The sequence below is a fragment of the Lathyrus oleraceus genome, chromosome 6 (assembly GCF_024323335.1).
Source record: "Lathyrus oleraceus cultivar Zhongwan6 chromosome 6, CAAS_Psat_ZW6_1.0, whole genome shotgun sequence".
In the NCBI taxonomy this organism is placed as follows: Eukaryota; Viridiplantae; Streptophyta; class Magnoliopsida; order Fabales; family Fabaceae; genus Lathyrus; species Lathyrus oleraceus.
In genome coordinates this window covers 10,608,011-10,627,929 of record NC_066584.1, presented here as the reverse complement: position 1 = coordinate 10,627,929, position 19,919 = coordinate 10,608,011, and the positions used below count along the sequence as shown (strand labels likewise).

At 41.1% G+C, this 19,919-nt stretch overlaps 1 pseudogene; it reads left to right on the top strand.

Moving 5' to 3' along the window:
- Positions 1–4,030: 4,030 nt before the first annotated feature.
- Positions 4,031–4,130, top strand: LOC127098995 (uncharacterized; annotated as a pseudogene).
- The last annotated feature ends 15,789 nt before the right edge of the window (positions 4,131–19,919 follow it).

Here is a 19,919-nt window from a genome sequence, read left to right as displayed (position 1 = left end):
TGACTACTATTCTTGGGATGCCAAATCTCGGAAATATTATATTCTTAAAGAGTCTAGTTACTACTCGGGTGTCATTTGTTGGAGAAGCTATAGCTTCGATCCATTTTGATACGTAGTCCACTGCCACGAGTATGTATTTGTTACCGAAAGAGGATGGAAAAGGTCCCATGAAGTCTATTCCCCACACGTCGAAAATCTCTACTTCCAAAATACCCTTTTGTGGCATCTCGTCACGTCTAGATATGTTTCCTGTGCGTTGGCATCTGTCACATTCCTTAATAGCCGCATGTACGTCCTTCCATATAGTTGGCCAATAAAAGTCGGCTTGTAGGATTTTAGAGCAGGTCTTGGATGTACTTGCGTGTCCACCATAAGGAGCGGAGTGGCAGTGTTGGATTATATTTTCTACCTCTTCTTCGGGTATACATCGACGGAAGATACCATCGGGGCCTCTTTTGAAAAGTAAGGGATCATCCCAGTAATAGTGTTTTATGTCGTAGAAGAATCGTTTCTTCTGCTGGTAGGATAAAGTAGGTGGAACTATTCCGGCGGCTAAATAATTGACGAGATCAGCGTACCATGGTGTGACAAATATAGCTAAGGTGGTTTCTACTGGCTTGTCAGAGTTATTCTCTTCCAAAGTAGCTATAAGTTTATCGTACGAGAAATCATCATTAATTGATGTTCTTTCCGGTTCAAGGTTCTCAAGTCTAGAGAGGTGGTCTGCTACTACGTTTTCAGTTCCTTTCTTGTCTTTTATTTCTAAATCGAACTCTTGTAGCAACAAGATCCATCTTAGGAGTCTAGGTTTAGCATCCTTTTTTGTTAAGAGGTACTTGATAGCGGCGTGATCAGTGTAAACTATTATTTTGGCTCCGACCAAGTAGGAACGAAATTTATCTAGCGCAAATACCACTGCTAGGAGTTCTTTCTCGGTAGTGGCATAATTCATCTGCGCTTCATCTAGGGTCCTACTTGCGTAATATATAACGTGAAGCTTTTTATCCTTTCGTTGTCCTAAAACAGCACCTATAGCATAATCGCTGGCATCACACATTATTTCGAATGGTTCATTCCAGTCGGGTGTCTGCATTATGGGTGAGGAGATCAATGCTTGCTTAAGCGTTTGAAATGCTTTAAACAGTTATCGTCGAATATGAATTCAGCATCTTTCATCAATAGTCCGGTTAAAGGTTTAGTTATCTTAGAGAAGTCTTTGATGAATCGTCGGTAAAAACCGGCGTGTCCTAAAAAGCTTCGTACTTCTCTCACGGTTCTTGGGGGTTGAAGATTTTCGATTACCTCTATTTTGGCTTTGTCTACTTCGATTCCTCTGTTCGAGATGATGTGTCCTAAAACAATTCCTTCTTGTACCATAAAGTGGCACTTCTCCCAGTTAAGTACTAAGTTTACTTTTACACATCGCTCAAGAACTCTTTCTAGGTTTTCAAGGCATTCTTCAAAACTTTGTCCGTATACGGAAAAGTCATCCATAAATACTTCCATGATGTTTTCGAGAAAGTCGGCGAAAATTGCCATCATGCATCTTTGAAAAGTTGCAGGAGCATTACACAGGCCAAACGGCATTCGTCTATAAGCGAAGGTACCAAAAGGGCACGTGAACGTTGTCTTTTCTTGGTCATCAGGGTGAATTGGTATTTGAAAGAAGCCTGAATAACCGTCTAGATAACATAAATGTGAATGTTTTGCTAATCGTTCTAACATCTGGTCAATGAATGGTAAAGGGAAATGATCTTTTCGGGTTGCTTTGTTTAGTTTCCTATAGTCGATGCACATTCTCCATCCCGATTCGATTCGTTTAGTTATAGTTTCCCCTTTTTTGTTTTCAATAACGGTTATGCCTCCTTTCTTTGGTACTACGTGTACAGGACTAACCCATTTGCTATCAGATATAGGATATATAATGTCTGCTTCTAATAACTTGGTTATTTCCTTCTTTACTACCTCACTCAGGATCGGATTTAGTCTCCTCTGGTGTTCTCTAGAGGTTTTACAGTCTTCTTCTAGCATGATGCGGTGCATACAAATAGAAGGACTTATTCCTTTAAGATCGGTGATGTGGTAACCTAGTGCGGTTGGATACTTTCTTAAGATATGTAGGAGTTTTTCTGTTTCGAGTCTTCCTAGGTCTGCATTGACTATCACAGGTCGTTCAAGTTCTGAGTCTAGGAATTCATATCTCAGATTTTTGGGAAGTGTTTTCAGGTCAAGGGTTGGTTTGTTAAGACATTGCGTAGGGTCCGGTGTTATTGCTAAACATTGGTTAGATTTGTCTTCTACAAGGTAGTCGGATGATTTGTCTTCTCCTAACTCTGCTTCTTTTATGCATTCATCGATGATATCCATGAAGTAACATGTATCTTCTATTGCAGGTGCTTTCAAGAATTGGGAAAGAATGAACTCAATTTTCTCTTCACCTACTTCGAAGGTGAGTCGTCCTCGTTTTACGTCTATGATTGCACCGACAGTTGCTAAGAACGGTCTTCCCAGTATAATGGGTGTAATATCATCTTCTCTAATGTCCATAATTGTAAAATCAGTTGGAATGTAGAATTGACCTATGCGTACGGGAACGTTTTCAAGAATTCCTACAGGATATTTTATGGAACGATCTGCTAGTTGCACAGACATTTTGGTTGGTCTTAATTCTCCCATTTCCAGTTTCTTACATATGGATAAAGGCATAACGCTAATTCCGGCTCCTAAATCGCATAAGGCTTTGTCGATGACAAATTTTCCTATGTGACAGGGTATAGAGAAACTACCCGGATCCTTGAGTTTAGGAGGCATGTTTTGGATTATAGCGCTACATTCGGCAGGGAGTGTAACGGTTTCGCTATCTTCAAGTTTCCTCTTATTAGAACGAATTTCTTTTAAGAATTTAGCATATGAGGGCATCTGCGTAATAGCTTCGGTGAACGGAATTGTAACGTTTAATTGTTTAAGGAGATCAACAAATTTTCTAAATTGGCCCGCATCTTTGGTTTTAACAAGCCTTTGAGGGTAAGGGATAGGGGGTTTATAAGGTGGTGGAGGTACATAAGGTTCCTTCTTTTCTATGGTTTCCTTATTACTCTCTTCCTTTTCCTTAGGTTCACTTTCCTCAGTTGATTTTTTAGGGTTTTGGTTTTCTATCCTTGGATCAGACGGTCCTTCCACTTCCGTTCCACTTCTTAATATGATTGCATGAGCGTGGCTTCTCGGGTTAGGTTGGGGCTGTCCAGGGAATGTATCAGTTGGGGCAGCAGTAGGCGTTTGTTGTTGAGCTACTTGTGATATTTGTGTTTCCAGCATTTTGTTATGGGTAGCCAGGGCATCTACTTTGCTTGCTAGTTGTTTAAGTTGTTCGCCAGTGTGTACATTCTGGTTTAAGAAATCTTTATTGGTTTGTTGTTGGGAAGCTATAAAGTTTTCCATCATGATTTCCAAGTTGGATTTCCTAGGGGCGTTATTGTTAGGCATGGATGGGTTCGGTTTCTGATATCCCGGAGGTATAGCTAGGGCTTGATTTGGAGATTGTCCAGGTGCGTACAAAGCATTATTACTTTTATATGAAAAGTTTGGATGGTTCTTCCAATTTGAGTTATAGGTATGCGAGTAGGGGCTTCCTTGAGTGTAGTTTACTTGCTCTGCTTGGATTCCTGTTAAGAGTTGACAATCCGTAGGAGTGTGACCTTGGATTCCACAGACCTCGCAATTCTGAGTTATAGCAACCACGGCGGCTGGAGGTGATACATTTAAACTTTCAATTTTCTGGACCAAAGCATCCACTTTTGCATTGACGTGATCAAGGTTACTTATCTCGTACATGCTAGTTTTCGTTTGAGGTTTTTCCACCATTGTTCGTTCGGTTCCCCACTGATAGTGGTTTTGGGCCATGCTCTCGGTAAGCTGGTAAGCATCAGCATAAGGTTTGTTCATTAGTGCACCACCTGCAGCGGCGTCTATTGTTAACCTTGTGTTGTACAAGAGACCATTATAAAATGTGTGAATTACTAACCAGTCTTCCAAACCATGGTGTGGGCAAAGTCTCATCATGTCTTTGTATCTTTCCCATGCTTCGAAAAGAGACTCGTTGTCTTTCTGTTTAAATCCGTTTATCTGGGCTCTTAACATAGCTGTTTTGCTTGGCGGAAAGTATCGGGCAAGAAAAACTTTCTTCAACTCGTTCCATGTGGTGACAGAGTTGGAAGGGAGGGACTGAAGCCATCTTCTAGCGCTATCTCTTAATGAGAAAGGAAAAAGACGAAGTCGAATTGCCTCTGAAGTGACACCATTAGCTTTAACAGTATCAGCGTATTGGACAAATACGGATAAATGAAGGTTTGGATCCTCGGTAGGATTTCCAGAGAATTGGTTCTGTTGCACAGCCTGCAACAGCGAAGGTTTAAGTTCGAAGTTGTTTGCTTCGATTGCGGGTGGAGCAATACTTGAATGCGGTTCATCTTGCGATGGAGCGACGTAATCTCTAAGAGCACGAGCTGGTTCTGCCATCTCGGGTATCGAAGGAAAAATGTTTTTGAAATCAGGAAGTTCTACAGGAGGGAGATTGTTTGCAGCACGATATTCCCGAATTCGTCGTAGGACTCGGAGATATAGTTCGATATCGTTGATTCGTAAATAGAGCGGTTCACCTTGTGAGCGAGTGCGTGGCATACAAATCAACGAAAGAAAGAACAGAAGAAAAAGAAACCTTAGTCTCTACAGCGTAACGGAAGAGTTACGATATCGATTAAATAAAAGTCCCCGGCAACGGCGCCAAAAACTTGATCGCTCGACTTCGTGAGTCGAATTTGGGGTACAAACTGCAAGTGCACAGTTCTATCGCGTAGTTTTAAAAGATATCGATCCCACAGGGACTTATGAATCGATATACCGTTATCTAAGGTTACTTCGTAAAGCTAAGGTGGATAATGTTCGATTGTTTGGGGGAAAAGCTAAAACTAAAAATAGAATCTAAATTAAATATTAATAAAGCGGATATCGGTATGTAGTTCGTCGTAATTAGGGAATCAATTCTTTGTCGGTTTCTTGGTTTTAAAATAAATCTTTTCAGTTGACTTTATTGATTAAAAGTTTTATCTCAAACTCTCGCTCTGTTGAATAAACCATGATTTTATGTTAATGTAGCTGTCACTTATAATTAAGTCAAAAAACCATTTTTTGGAAGCAATACAGTCCATAGAAACTCTTTTCAAGAAAACACTGACCGTTTAAACACCCTTATCTCAAACTCTCGCTCTGTTGACTTAGGTTATATAATTAAATTCGAATGCTTAACTCTCGTCCTCACATTCAATCTTTAAAAATACTTTTTGGAAAAGATCGGAATTTAATTAACTCTAAAACTTGTTCTCGCCCTGATCTAGAATTAATGTCTAATTTACACTGTCCAGTTAAAACCTCAAACTCTCGCTCTATTGATTTTAACTTCTTTATGTCTTTTACCTTCGTAAAAAAACCTTTGTTATTAACCCTGTAAATTGAGACCGTAAAAAGAGTGATTTTAATTTTAAATTTAATTAAACCGACTTAGTTTTTGATTCCTTATTCCGCTTACTTTACATACCGATATCTAAGCGAATTAGCCAGACATGCTAAACAAACTTAAATACTTATCATGCATAAACAGACTCATCCCAGGCAGATAATATAAATAAATAATAAAACAAAGCATTAAATAATAATTAAAGAACCTGAATAAGTTAAACAATAGTCTTGAATAAGTTAAACAGTAGTCTTGAACACTCCACCACAAGCCGGTAGAATTTGTTCTTGGATTCTTCAATTAAACAACAAATTAAAACGAAGGAGATAAAAACTGGATTCTAACGTAAGGTTAGATCCGATAAAAAGGTACACAATAGTTTCCGGTGTAGAAACTATTGTGCGAAAAGAATTAACTAAATGCTAAAAAGGAAATAGAAATTGCAAGGGAAATAGTGTAAAACTCGTAAAAGCAATGCTGTAAAAATAATGCTTAAGTTGCTGGAAGAGAAAAAGGCAAAAGCGAAAACGGCAAAAGGAAAAATATGGAAAAAGCGTGGAACCCTTTTAGGTTTGGCAAGTGGCTATTTATATTGGTGCCTTGAGTAACTGTTTCCGCTTCCAAAGGTCTTCAACGTGCAAAGTACTTAGGTGCGGATATCGGCTTCAACTCTCCCTCAACGTCTCTGAAGCGTTCCTTGCGCCAAAAATGCAGGGGACTGGTGTGACGCTCGTCACACCATGTGTGACGTTCGTCACAGGAGTGTGCAAGGCGTGACGCTTGTCACAGCCTCTGTTACGTCCGTCACAGGCACAACACCTGTGTTCTTGTACTTTGGGCTGGGCTTTGATATTTGGTTCATTTTCTCTCCTTTTTGCACCTCCTTTTCTTCCATTTTTACTTGTGCTTCAAAATAAGCCACCTGAGACAAATAGGAAGAAAATACCGCGTAATATCTAATAAAATGAAGTGAACTGAAATAAATAATGATAAAATTTAATTGAATTAAGTCCTAAAATATGATATAATTTCATGTTATCACCACCCTAAGAGTGACTTGCCAATTCAAGGTTGCAATTCAATTGCAAACAGGTTTGCATTACTATTACCGCTTTATGTTCCCAATTTACATGTGATATTATAATTGAATTCATAAATATATTTGAGGTTTTGCATGTGGATTTAAATATGCCTGAATATCTTGAATGTTTAACCATGTAATTTCTGTAATGGACGCCATAGGGTTTGGAGCTCGCTGAAATCGTACTGTTCTAAAATTCAAAACCCGCAGCCGTTCGCTAGCACATCGCTAAGCGAACATGTAGCGAGCGTTCGCTAGGCGAGGCAGCAGCGAACATGACAGTCGCTGACTTTTCTGTTCTGATCTTTGCTCATCTAACATATTTTATTATCACCATGCATTGTTTACCTGACATCATTACTGTTGTGATTCCTTTTGGTTTGGTGCAACTCTTGATTGCACCCTGATTTAGTATTCTGACCTGTTTTGCTGAATTTTGTAAGGGTTCACATATTCCCGGAAAAGGTAGCTTGCTAGGTATTCCACTTTATTTGTGGGATACCCCTTGTGGAGATTCATCCTAATTACCTAATTAATTATAATGTGGAGATTCATCCTAATTACCTAATTGATTATAAAATATTGCCTTTGAATATGTGATCTTGGACCTCTCTTTGTTGCTTTACGGTATTACGGTATTACGGTCATGTCCCGCGAATGTGGGGATACACTTAGCAAAGACCCTTCGGTTAAATCATCATGTCCCTATAAGATAAATCATAGTCCCTCGGATGTTGCCTGCGAATATATGATTTTTGTCCCTCGATGACCCGTCGTTGTAGCCTACGGTTAAATGATGATCGTCCCTTCGAATGCTAAGGTATCCTTACAGATGTTGCCTTCAATGACCAATCGATGACCCTATGATGTCCCGTTTACATCCAAAGGATAAAACTACTTACTTCTCAATAATAAGGACAGTTTTACCCTCATAAGGATAGGAAATGCCCATAAAGACCTTGGGTAGGTATAACTCTTAAATGCTGAATCACAACTCAAAATACTTTTCACACCTCACACTTTGCAAAACATCTACTAGAAAATCACCACTTGGTATACATTCATACTAGAATCATTACCGAGTTATATTTTTCTAAACAACTTTCAAAATTAAACGAGATAAATACTTTGTATACATTCGTACAAGAATCATTACAAAGTTAAACTCTCTTTTCAAAACATTTTCTAAGCAATTCGCAAACACTTTTTCAGACAAGAAAAAAAAACATAAGTGATCAAGCAATTAAGAGCCCATGGATAACCATGGATACAAAGGGTGCTAACACCTTCCCTTTGTATAATGTACCTCCCGAACCCAAAATCTAATTAAGGTCTTTTCTGTTCTTTTCCACCTTTCCTTATTGGATAAAAGAAAAGTCGGTGGCGACTCTTGCTATCCGCGACATTTGCTTTCCAAAGCAAAAACACACCAAAAGTCAGTTCACCGTATGACACCTATCATTAGAGGGTTTAGCTACTCATAATAATAAAGAAAAACATCCTACAAAGTGTAGAGATTACAAATCTATAGATGAAATATGTAACACCCCAAATAAAGTAAAAGAATTATTTAATTAAGTTGATAATATTATTTTATTAATTTAATTAAATAAAATGGAATTATTGGATTATTATTATTATTAATTGGAATAATAATTATTGGAAAATATATAAGTTGGGATAAGAGAAAGATTCTCATTTTGGAACAGAAGAGTTTCACGTGAAGTTGGAAAGAGCTGTAGAGCGAAGGTCGAAGAACGGAAAAGCTGAAGCTTGGAGAGTGCTCAGAACTTCCTTCAATCCAAAGAGGTAAGGGGTCTGAACCTTATTAAACGATAATATGCGAGCAATTCCATGATATATGTTAGATTGTTGATAAATTTGGGGATTTTAGGGAGATTGGGAAAATTGGGGTTTTTGGATGGAATCTGTCCGATCTGTGAGTTTTGTAGAGTTATACGCCTTATAATCAAAGTATGTTGTGTATATATGACTGTTGAATGTCGAGATTTGGTTGTTTGCCGGGGAGTGTGAATCGTAGCGAGTGGAAGAGCAAAGCTGCGCTGGTTTTCGTAGCAGAGGAGTTCTGTTCGCGCGCGTTCGCGGCGCGAAGCTCAGTTCGCGGCGCGAACTGAGCAGAATCCAGAGGGGTTCTGTAACGCGTTATTCGCGACGCGATCCTTCGTTCGCGGCGCGTCCTGAAGTAATTGAGAAGTTCGCGGCGCGAACCTATGTTGGCGGCGCGAACTGGGAAATACAGAAGCTGATGTTGGTGAGTTCTGAGTACGTTGAGTTGCGAGACTCTTAGTAAGTCGCTGTAATTGTATTATAAACAATTAATAGTGATTATATGATTGCGTATGAAGTGTTGGTGATGATGAGATGTTGAATTTACATGTTTAATTATAAATGTGTTATGTGATGATGTGAAATCGATGAAATATTGTTGTTGTTTTGTTGAGTTGTATGTCATGCTATTAATGATGATGATAACATGACTATATGATGTTGTTGTTGCTATGTTGATTTTGATGCATGTTTGAGGTGCATGCATTCATAAAAGGCCGATGCCTAGTGATGAACGGACTGAGTTCCAATGATGTTGTTGACTCCGGGCTTGTTGAGAGGCTTGGTTCCTTGTGGGGAACTCGGATTCTATGGTGATGAATCTGGGAGTGGTGATCCTGTAGTTGGTCACAAAATGGGTATACCGAGTCGTGTTGAGTCATGCATGGGTGTGTGCATTGCATTTGATATGTTGTTTTGTTGATGTTCATGAGTATGTGATTATGATGAATATGATGAGCTGTGTTGGCTTATGTGAAATGTATTTATGTTTATATTTCTGTCGTTATATTATTATTTAATAATGTAATTCTCACCCCTTCTGCATGTGTTTATGTTCATCTATGATGAGCAATGTGCAGATAAAGAGGAGTAGCTTTGTTGAGGTCTGAAGAATAAGTGTAGAGTTATTCTACAGAGTCGAGTCAAATGCTCTGGTCATGTGACACCGGGGTTATGGGATTCGATAGATAATTAGTTATTATTTACGTTGTTTATGATGACTAGTATGTTGAGATAATGTTGAAACATTACTATGAATTATTATATGATGAAAAATTATATTTGTGTTGTTGTCCGCTGCGAAGTTTTATTAAAATCAATAATATGTTTTATAATGAGATGTGATAAATGTTGAATTGAAAGAAATGTAAACTCTTCTACATGTTGTACTCTGATAAATTATTTAAATATGTAGTTTGGGTAGAAGGGTGTTACATTAGTGGTATCAGAGCATGGTCAGTCCAGTCGAGTCTTAATGTGAGGTTTTCCCTGTTGGTCGATTAGTGTAAATGACACTGTCGATATTTAACGGTTGTGGTTGCGTTGTGCAGAGTATGGCTGGAGAAAATGACCGTGCGATTGCTGAGGCTTTGGCTGCTATGGCGCAGGCTATGCAGGCGCAGCAGAATCCGCCGGTCGACGAGTTTAGGAATTTGGGAAGGTTTCTGAAGAATAACCCTCCTACATTCAAAGGGCGCTATGATCCAGATGGTGCTCAGATTTGGCTGAAGGATATTGAGAAGATTTTCCGGGTGATGACGTGTACTGAAGCACAGAAGGTGCAGTTTGGTACGCATATGTTATCCGAAGAGGCTGAAAATTGGTGGGATAACACTCGCCAGAGAATTGCAGTACCAGGTGCTGAGATGACTTGGGAAAGGTTCAAGACGGCCTTTCTGGAGAAATATTTTCCTGCTGATGTGCGATGTAAGAAGGAGATGGAATTTCTAGAACTGAAGCAGGGTAACATGTCTGTTGCTGATTACGCTTCGAAGTTTGAGGAGCTGGTGCAGTATTGTCCTCATTATAATAATGCTGATGCGGAGGAATCCAAGTGTGTCAAGTTTGAGAACGGGTTACGTCCCGAGATCAAACAAGGCATTGGTTACCAGGAGATTCGTAGGTTTCCTACACTGGTTAATAAGTGCAGGATATTTGACGAAGATAGCAAGGCTAGGACTGCTCACTACAAGAGTCTTAGTGAGAAGAAGAATAAGGATCGTGGTAGTCCTTATGCATCTCCGAATGGTAAAGGTAAGCAGAAAGTGGTAGATGCGAAGAAGCCAAGTGGGGGAGGATCTCCCATAGCTGGTAAATGTTTCAAGTGTGGCGAGCCAGGCCACCGTGCTGATAGATGTACCAAGAAAGTGCTGAGATGTTTCCGATGCGGTCAGGCTGGTCATAGAGTTACGGAATGTAAGGATGCTGGCCCGACATGTTTTAATTGTGGCGAGAAAGGCCATATCAGTTCGCAGTGCTCGAAACCGAAGAAGGCGGCTACTGCAGCTCATACTACTGGTAGGGTGTTTGCTCTGAGTGGGGCTGAAGCTCCTAAAGAAGATAATCTGATTAAAGGTACTTGCTTGATTAATAATGTTGAATTGCTTGCTATTGTTGACACTGGTGCTACCCATTCGTTTATTTCGTATGAGTGTGCGACTAGGATTGGTGTGATTATGTCGTCCCTAGACGGAAGCATGGTGATAGATACTCCTGCTAATGGTTCGGTGAGAACTTCTGTTGTCTGTCGAGGTTGTCATTTGACGATCTTTGAGAGAGAGTTCGTGGTTGATTTGGTGTGCTTGCCCTTGCACCAAATTGATATTATTCTGGGAATGAATTGGCTAGAATTCTATGGCGTGTTTATCAACTGCTATAGGAAGACGGTGCGGTTTTCTGAAGTTGGTGAGAATGATGAGGCAAGATTTCTATCTGCTAGGCAGGTGGGGGAATTTGTGAAAGATGAAGCTCAGATATTCGCTTTATTTGCGTCTCTGCAAGCGGATAGGAAAGTGGTGAGTGTAGATTTGCCTGTTGTCATACGGTGAACTGACTTAGTATGTTTTTAATCGCAATGTCGCGGTTAGCAAGAGTCGCCACCGACTTTTCTTTTATCCCATAAGGAAAGGTGGAAAAGAACAGGAAAGACCTTAATTTTGAATTCTTAGGTTCGGGAGGTACTTTATACGAAGGGAAGGTGTTAGGCACCCTTCGTATCCATGGTTATCCATGGGCTCTTATTTGCTCAATCATTTATGTTTTCTAGGTTTGAAAAAGTGGTTGAGAAATGTATGAAAGATGTTTTGAAAATGAGAATTTAACTTTGTAATGATTCTTGCATGAATGTATACAAAGTGGTTATCCCTCTTAATTTTGAAAATGGTTTAGAAAAATATAACTTGGCAATGATCCTAGTACGGATGTATGCTAAGTGGTGATTTTCTAAAAAAGGATGTTTGAAAGGTGTAAGGTGGGAAAAGTATTTTTTATTATGAATGAGCAATTAAGGTTGCACCTGTCCGAGGTCTTTCCGGGCATTTCCCATCCTTATGAGGGTAAAACTGTCCTTACTATTGAGAAGTAAGTAGTTTTATCCTTGGGATGTTGAAGGGTCATCGTAGGGTCATCGATCGGTCATTGAAGGCAACAGTTGTGAGGATACCTTAGCATTCGAAGGGACTATCATCATTTAACCGTAGGCTACACCGAAGGGACATCGAGGGACAAAATCGTATTTTCGAAGGCAACATCCGAGGGACCATGATTTATTCTATGATGATTTAATCGAAGGGCCATTGCTAAGTGTATCCCCACATTCGCGGGACATGACCGATTTATACCGTAGTACCGTAAGGCCGCAAAGAGAGGTCCAAGATCACTTATTTAAAGGTCATATTTTAAAGTTAAGTAGGTAATTAGGATGAGCCTCCACATTAAAATCAATACATTAAAATTACATTAAAATTAATTATTAAAATTAACACATTAAAATTAATTATTAAAATTAACACATTAAAATTAATTAGGCAATTTGGGGTGAGCCTTCACAATGGTATCCCACAAATAAAGTGGAAGACCTAACGGCAATCTTTTCCTGGGACATATGAACCTTTGCAAAATTCAGCAAACGGGTTAGAATACCAAATCAGGATGCAATCGAGAGTTGCACCAAAGTAATAGGTAAACAAAGCATGGTTATGATAAAACAGCGGCATCCATTACAACAATTCAAAGTATCCAGGCAGACTTAAGTTACATGCAAAGCCTCAAATATATTTATGAATCGCGATTATGATATCACATGTGAATTAGGAACATAAAGCGATAATAGTAACGCAAACCTGTTTGCAATTGAGTCGCAACCTTGAATTGGCCAATCGGATAGAATTGAGCGGAGGTGACCTTGCTGCCGCCGTAAGATTAGATTTGGTAAAAAGGCACACAATAGTTTCCGTTGTAGAAACTATTATGCAAAAAGAATCAACTAAATACCAAAAGGGAATCAGGAATTGCAAAAGAAATAGTGTAGCACTTGTAAAACACAATGCCTAAGCTGCTGGAAAAGAAGAGAAAATGCAAAGGCGAAAACGGCAAAGGAAAAAGAATCTCGGCAAAAGCTCCCCTTTTAGGTTTTCAAGGCGGCTATTTATATTGTTGTCATTAGGTCATGCATGCTGCCCAAAAAGTCTTCAACGTGCGCATGGATATAGTGGATGCAGGGCCCAACATTCCTCAACGGATCTTCAAGTCTCCGAAGCGTTACCTGCGCCTACACAGTAGGGGAATGGTGTGACGTTCGTCACACCATGTGTGACGCCCGTCACAGGGGTGTGTTGCGTGACGCTCGTCACGCCTTCTGTGACGCCCGTCACAAGGCTGTGTTGCGTGACGCTCGTCACGCCCTCTGTGACGTCCGTCACAGGCACAACATTTGTGTCTTGCGCTTTGGGCTGGGCTTTGCTGTTTGGTTTGTTTTCTTTTCTTTTTGCACCCCTTTTCCTCCGCTTCCAAATAAACCACTTTCATATTATCACTGGGTGAGCGTGTAGGCCAGTTTGGGTCATTCGCGAGCTGGGCCTTTGTTCCTTTAAGTGTCATAAAATGAGTCGGAGTGCCCTGAAATGTCTTGAAATATTAATGGGCAAATTTTGGGGTATGACAGCTGCCCCTGTTCAATATTCTTGAACCGAGAGAGTAGAATGGTATGTGCCGTTCGTGGTCTGGAGGTGAAAGATTATTGAACACTAGAATGCCCCGAAAATTTGCGCTTGCCAATTGGTCTTGGTGGAGATGGGCTTAAAGATGCCATCCAGGAAATTTGATGAGGGGAGCTTCAGACTGTGTCGTACGTTAGGCCAATTTGAAGACATGGGTGCCACACTGGGTCGTACATTAGACCGAATAATGAGTCATCCATTAGGCTGCCAACTTCGCTGGGGAGTCGGAGTGTGTCATATGCTGTTGGGGATAAAGGATCAGAATGGGTCATACACTGGACCGTATCTGAATACCAGAGTGAGCTGTTCGTTAGGCAGGTGACTTTGATGGGGATGAAAGATCAGAACGGATCGTACGCCAGATCGGTTCTGAGTTGCAGAGTGAGCCGTCCGTTAGGCTGAATCTGCTTGAAGAGGGAGTAGTCGTATACCAGACTACCATTCAGGAATGTACCTGTCCGAAGGTAGCACCTGAGCAAAGGAGTAGCCGTATACCAGACTACCATTCAGGAATGTACCTGTCCGAAGGTAGCACCTGAGCAAGGGAGTAGCCGTATACCAGACTACCATTCAGGAATGTACCTGTCCGAAGGTAGCACCTGAGCAAGGGAGTAGCCGTATACCAGACTACCATTCAGGAATGTACCTGTCCGAAGGTAGCACCTGAGCCAGGGAGTAGCCGTATACCAGACTACCATTCAGGAATGTACCTGTCCGAAGGTAGCACCTGAGCAAAGGGGAGTAGCCGTATACCAGACTACCATTCAGGAATGTACCTGTCCGAAGGTAGCACCTGAGCAAAGGGGAGTAGCCGTATACCAGACTACCATTCAGGAATGTACCTGTCCGAAGGTAGCACCTGAGCAAAGGGGAGTAGCCGTATACCAGACTACCATTCAGGAATGTACCTGTCCGAAGGTAGCACCTGAGCAAGGGGAGTAGCCGTATACCAGACTACCATTCAGGAATGTACCTTGTCCGAAGGTAGCACCTGAGCAAGGGAGTAGTCGTATACTAGACTACCATTCAGAAATGTACCTGTCCGAAGGTAGCATCTGAGGAAATGAAGGTCTAACTTGGTCGTACATTAGACTGTATTTGCAGAATCTGACTTGAAGGTCTAACTGGGCCGTACATTAGACTGTATTTGCAGAATCTGCCTTGAAGGTCTAACTTGGTCGTACATTAGACTGTATTTGAGTGGTATTTGAAGATTTGAAGGTCTAACTTGGTCGTACATTAGACTGTATTTGAGTTATTGAAGGTCAGAATGGATCGTACGCTAGATCGTATCTGAGTTGTTGAGGGTCAGAATGGATCGTCTGTTAGATCGTATCTGAGTTGAAGAAGGTCAGAATGGATCGTATGCTAGATCGTATCTGAGTTGAAGGAGTCATATGTTGAGCTGAATCAGAATGAACCGTATGTTAGGCTGTATCTGTATACGTTATACTTGCAATAAATGTCTGGGATGGGCTTAAAGATGCCATCGCTAGGAGGATATCGAAGTATTGTCTGGAATATGTATCTGAATCTTGTCTGTGATTGATAAAGGCGTCTGCCTGAATGAGCCTTTTACTTTGACTATATCAGGAGGATAATTAATCTGCAAAGAAAGGTTAGCGCTATGCTATGTCATGATGCATGAGATGTTTTATGCTTTCGAAAATAAATGCGAATGTTGTATGCATGCGTATGTGGTGAAACGATGTAATGAATGAGTTATGCGTATGAGAAGTTCTGCTTGGGGACTCTACTGGGGAAAATAAATCCCCCTCTACTGATTGGAGATATTCGTGTTGAGGACCCTCTCTCGGCTGGGGGTTCTGATCGATGGTAGAGATATTCAACAGAGCCTGGCTGGGGATGGATGAGATGATCAATCTGTCTGATGATGCCGACCTCCGTTGGGGAATAACTGGCGTTGCCGGGGAATCGAATTAGTAACAGCCTCCTTGGAAAGCATGGTTAGACCTTCTCCTCGATCCTGAAGTCGTGTAGTAATTGCTATTGCTATTTTAGGCATGCATTTTTATAAACATTGGTCATATCCGAGTGCATAAGTCAATTCAAGTTAAATCAATGGACATTTACGCAACCAAAACAGAAAAGTAAAAAACAAAAGCATCTTTTGGGAAATGAAATTGTATTGATGTTGAAAGAGGGCCTATAAACAGGCAATTTATGTACAAGGAGACAGAAATCCTAGTAAGAGGAAATTGTCAAGAAAAAGAGAAAGCTATGCAGAAAAAGTCCTAACGATTCTAATTCCACCACCGTCATTATGTCTTCAAGCATCTCATCTCCTGCCGTCGGATAGAAGTGATTGGCTCGTTCAGTCCCTGGAACTTGGTTGAAGGTGGCAGAGAATGGGACATAGTCATACGCTTTGATCCCTAATTTTTGCCTGGACCGCCTTTTCAGGTTTTCAGTCCACCAGGATACCCTTTTTTGCCCAAGCCACCTTTTCAGGTTTTCGACTTGCCGGGTGTACATTTTTTTTATATATCCCTAATTTTTGCCCGAACCCTTTTGGTTCGCCGGGATGCCCTTATTTTTGCCTAGATACGTCGATCTAGCGGGTCTCTTTTATGCGTAGTATTTTTTAACTATGTCCGCGTTCACGGGATGTGGGAAGTCTTCACCATCCATCGTAGCGAGTATCATGGCTCCACCCAAGAATACCTTCTTAACTACAAAAGACCCTTCGTATGTGGGGGTCCATTTGCCTCTGGGATCACCTTGCGGTAGAATGATACGCTTGATCACCAAGTCGCCAATTTGATACACCTGTCTCTTGACTCTTTTGTTAAATGCCTGGATCATGCGCTTCTGATATATCTGTCCATGACAAACAGCCGCAAGTCTCTTCTCATCAATCAAGTTTATTTGATCGAGTCGAGTCTGAATCCATTCATCTTCGTCTAAGCCCGCCTCTTTCATGATTCTCAGAGAGGGAATCTGGACTTCCACCGGTAAAACAGCTTCCGCTCCGTAGACTAAAGAGAAGGGAGTTGCCCCTGTCGAAGTGCGTACTGAAGTGCGATAACCATGGAGAGCAAATGGTAACATCTCATGCCAGTCTTTGTACATTACTGTCATCTTTTGTATGATCCTCTTGATGTTCTTATTAGCAGCCTCCACGGCGCCATTCATCTTTGGCCGGTACGGAGAGGAGTTATGGTGTTTAATTTTGAACTGCGTGCAGAGTTCAGTAATCATCTTGTTGTTCAGATTAGTACCATTGTCAGTGATAATCCTTTCAGGGATGCCATACCGACAAATAAGGCTATTCTTGACGAACCGTGCCACCACATTCTTGGTGACAGAAGCGAATGAGGCTGCCTCCACCCACTTCGTAAAGTAATCAATAGCGACGAGAATGAAGCGATGTCCATTAGAAGCCGTGGGTTTAATCTCTCCAATCATATCGATGCCCCACATTGCGAAGGGCCAAGGAGCTGTTAACACGTTCAATGGAGCAGGGGGCATATGTACTTTGTCCGCATAGACCTGGCACTTGTGACAGGTTCTGGAGTGATGGTGGCAATCAGCTTCCATGGTAGACCAATAATACCCTGATCTCAGGATCTTCTTGGCCATTGTATGTCCACTAGAATGAGTCCCAAAAATACCATCATGCATGTCTTCCATAATCCTTTCTGCTTCCTTTCTATCCACACAGCGAAGCAGAGTCGAATCATGATTACGTTTGTATAACACTCCATTACTCAGAAAGAATTTAGCGGAGAACTTCCTCAGGAATCTTCTGTCATTGATGGATGCCCCTTCAGGGTATTCCTGAGCTTCTAAATATCTTTTTACGTCGTGGAACCAAGGTTTCTCCTGTACCTCCTCAGTGTTAAGTTCATAACAGTGTGCTGGTTCATCCAATCGTTCAATAGTGATCCCAGGAGCTTTACCGTCCCATCTGACTCTGAACATAGATGACATGGTAGCCAGTGCGTCTGCCAACTGATTCTCTTCTCGTGGAATGTGTTCGAATGTAATCTCCTCGAAGTATGGGATTAATGTCATCACCTGCTCTCGATAAGGGATGAGATTTGGATGTTTAGTATCCCATTCCCCTTTGATCTGATTGATTACCAAGGCCGAATCTCCGTACACACTCAAAAACTTGATTCGCCAATCTATAGCAGCTTTGAGTCCAAAAATACACGCTTCATACTCAGCCATATTGTTGGTACAATGAAAATATAGTCTAGCAGTGAGAGGCGTATGGTAACCTTCAGGAGAAATGAGTACAACCCCAACACCATGGCCCAATGCATTAGAAGATCCATCAAAAACCATAGTCATCGGGATCCCCATTCGGGTCCTTCATCTGGTTTAGGTTTTTCATTATCAGCAACAACCATGACATCCTCATCCGGGAACTCAAAATTCATAGATTGGTAATCATCCACCACTTGATGAGCCAAATGATCAGCCAGCACGCTTCCTTTGATTGCTTTCTGGGTAGTGTACTGGATATCATACTCTGTTAGGATCATCTGCCATCTCGCTATTCTTCCGGAGAGGGCAGGCTTCTCGAACATGTATTTGATGGGATCCATCCTAGAAATCAACAAAGTGGTATGATTCAACATATACTGTCTTAGTCGGCGAGCAGCCCAGGCCAAAGCACAGCAAGTTCTCTCGAGCAGTGAGTATCTTGTTTCACAGTCGGTAAACTTTTTGCTCAGGTAGTATATGGCATGCTCTTTTCGACCAGACTCGTCATGTTGCCCCAATACGCACCCCATTGAATTTTCTAACACGGTCAAATACATGATTAAAGGTCTTCCTTCAACTGGTGGTATCAGAATCGGAGGTTCCTGGAGGTAGTTCTTGATTTTGTCAAAAGCTTCTTGGCATTCGTCATTCCATATCATTTCTTGGTTTTTCCTCAGCAATTTGAAGATGGGTTTGCAGGTAGCGGTCAAGTGGGAGATAAATCGAGCAATGTAGTTCAAGCGTCCCAAGAAACCTCTGACTTCTTTCTCCGTACGGGGGACTGGCATTTCCTGAATAGCTCTCACTTTAGCTGGGTCCACCTCAATTCCTTTACCACTGACAATAAAGCCCAAGAGTTTACCGGATCTTACTCCAAAGGTGCATTTGTTCGGATTCAATCTCAACTTGTACTTCTTCAACCTCTCGAACAGTTTGTATAAATGATCGAGATGCTCTTCTTCAGTATGAGATCTAGCTATCATGTCATCCACATATACTTCTATCTCATGATGAATCATATCATGGAACAAAACCACCATAGCACGCTGGTACGTTGCCCCGACGTTCTTCAGACCGAACGGCATTACTTTGTAACAGAAAGTGCCCCATTGCGTCACAAACGTGGTTTTCTCCATGTCCTCAGGTGCCATCTTAATCTGATTGTAACCTGAGAAACCATCCATGAATGAGAATAATTTGTGTTGAGCGGTGTTATCTACCAGAACATCAATGTGTGGGAGTGGAAAGTCATCTTTGGGACTCGCTTTATTCAAATCTCTGTAATCCACGCACATTCGCACCTTACCATCTTTCTTTGACACTGGCACCACATTAGCAACCCATTGAGGATAAGAAGTAACAGCTAAGAAACCGGCATTGAATTGTTTCATAACCTCGGCTTTGATTTTCTCAGACATTTCAGGACGCATGCGGCGAACCTTTTGCTTGACAGGACGGCAGTCTTCCCTCGTAGGCAGCCGATGCACCACTATATCAGTATCCAACCCGGGCATGTCTTCGTAAGACCAAGCGAAAACCTCCACATAGTCATGTAACATCCGAATCAATCTTTCCTTGACACTGCTTTCCAATCCTCCTCCTATTTTGACTTCTCTTCTGTCTACCTCAGTACCCAGATTTATAATTTCGAGGGACTCTTCATGCGGCTGTATAGTCCTTTCCTCTTGCAATAACAATCTGGCAAGCTCTCCAGGGACTTCACAATCTTCCTCACTTCCATTTTCGGCTTGGTAGATTGGATTTTCAAAGTCATAATGAACAGTAGCGGAATGATTATCAATAGGATCCAGAGTGAGTACGGATCTGCAATTCGTTACGTGAGTGTGTGTAAGAAAGCATAGCTTATTTGAAAAATGACAGGAAAGATAAAGAGCGCAATATTTGAATGCAAAAAGTCCATTGATTTATTGAATATGAATATGCTTATGAGAATGACAAAACATTTAACCAAATTTGATACATTGAATAAACAACAAACAATTACTCCTGACTAAAGGAAGTTGGAATA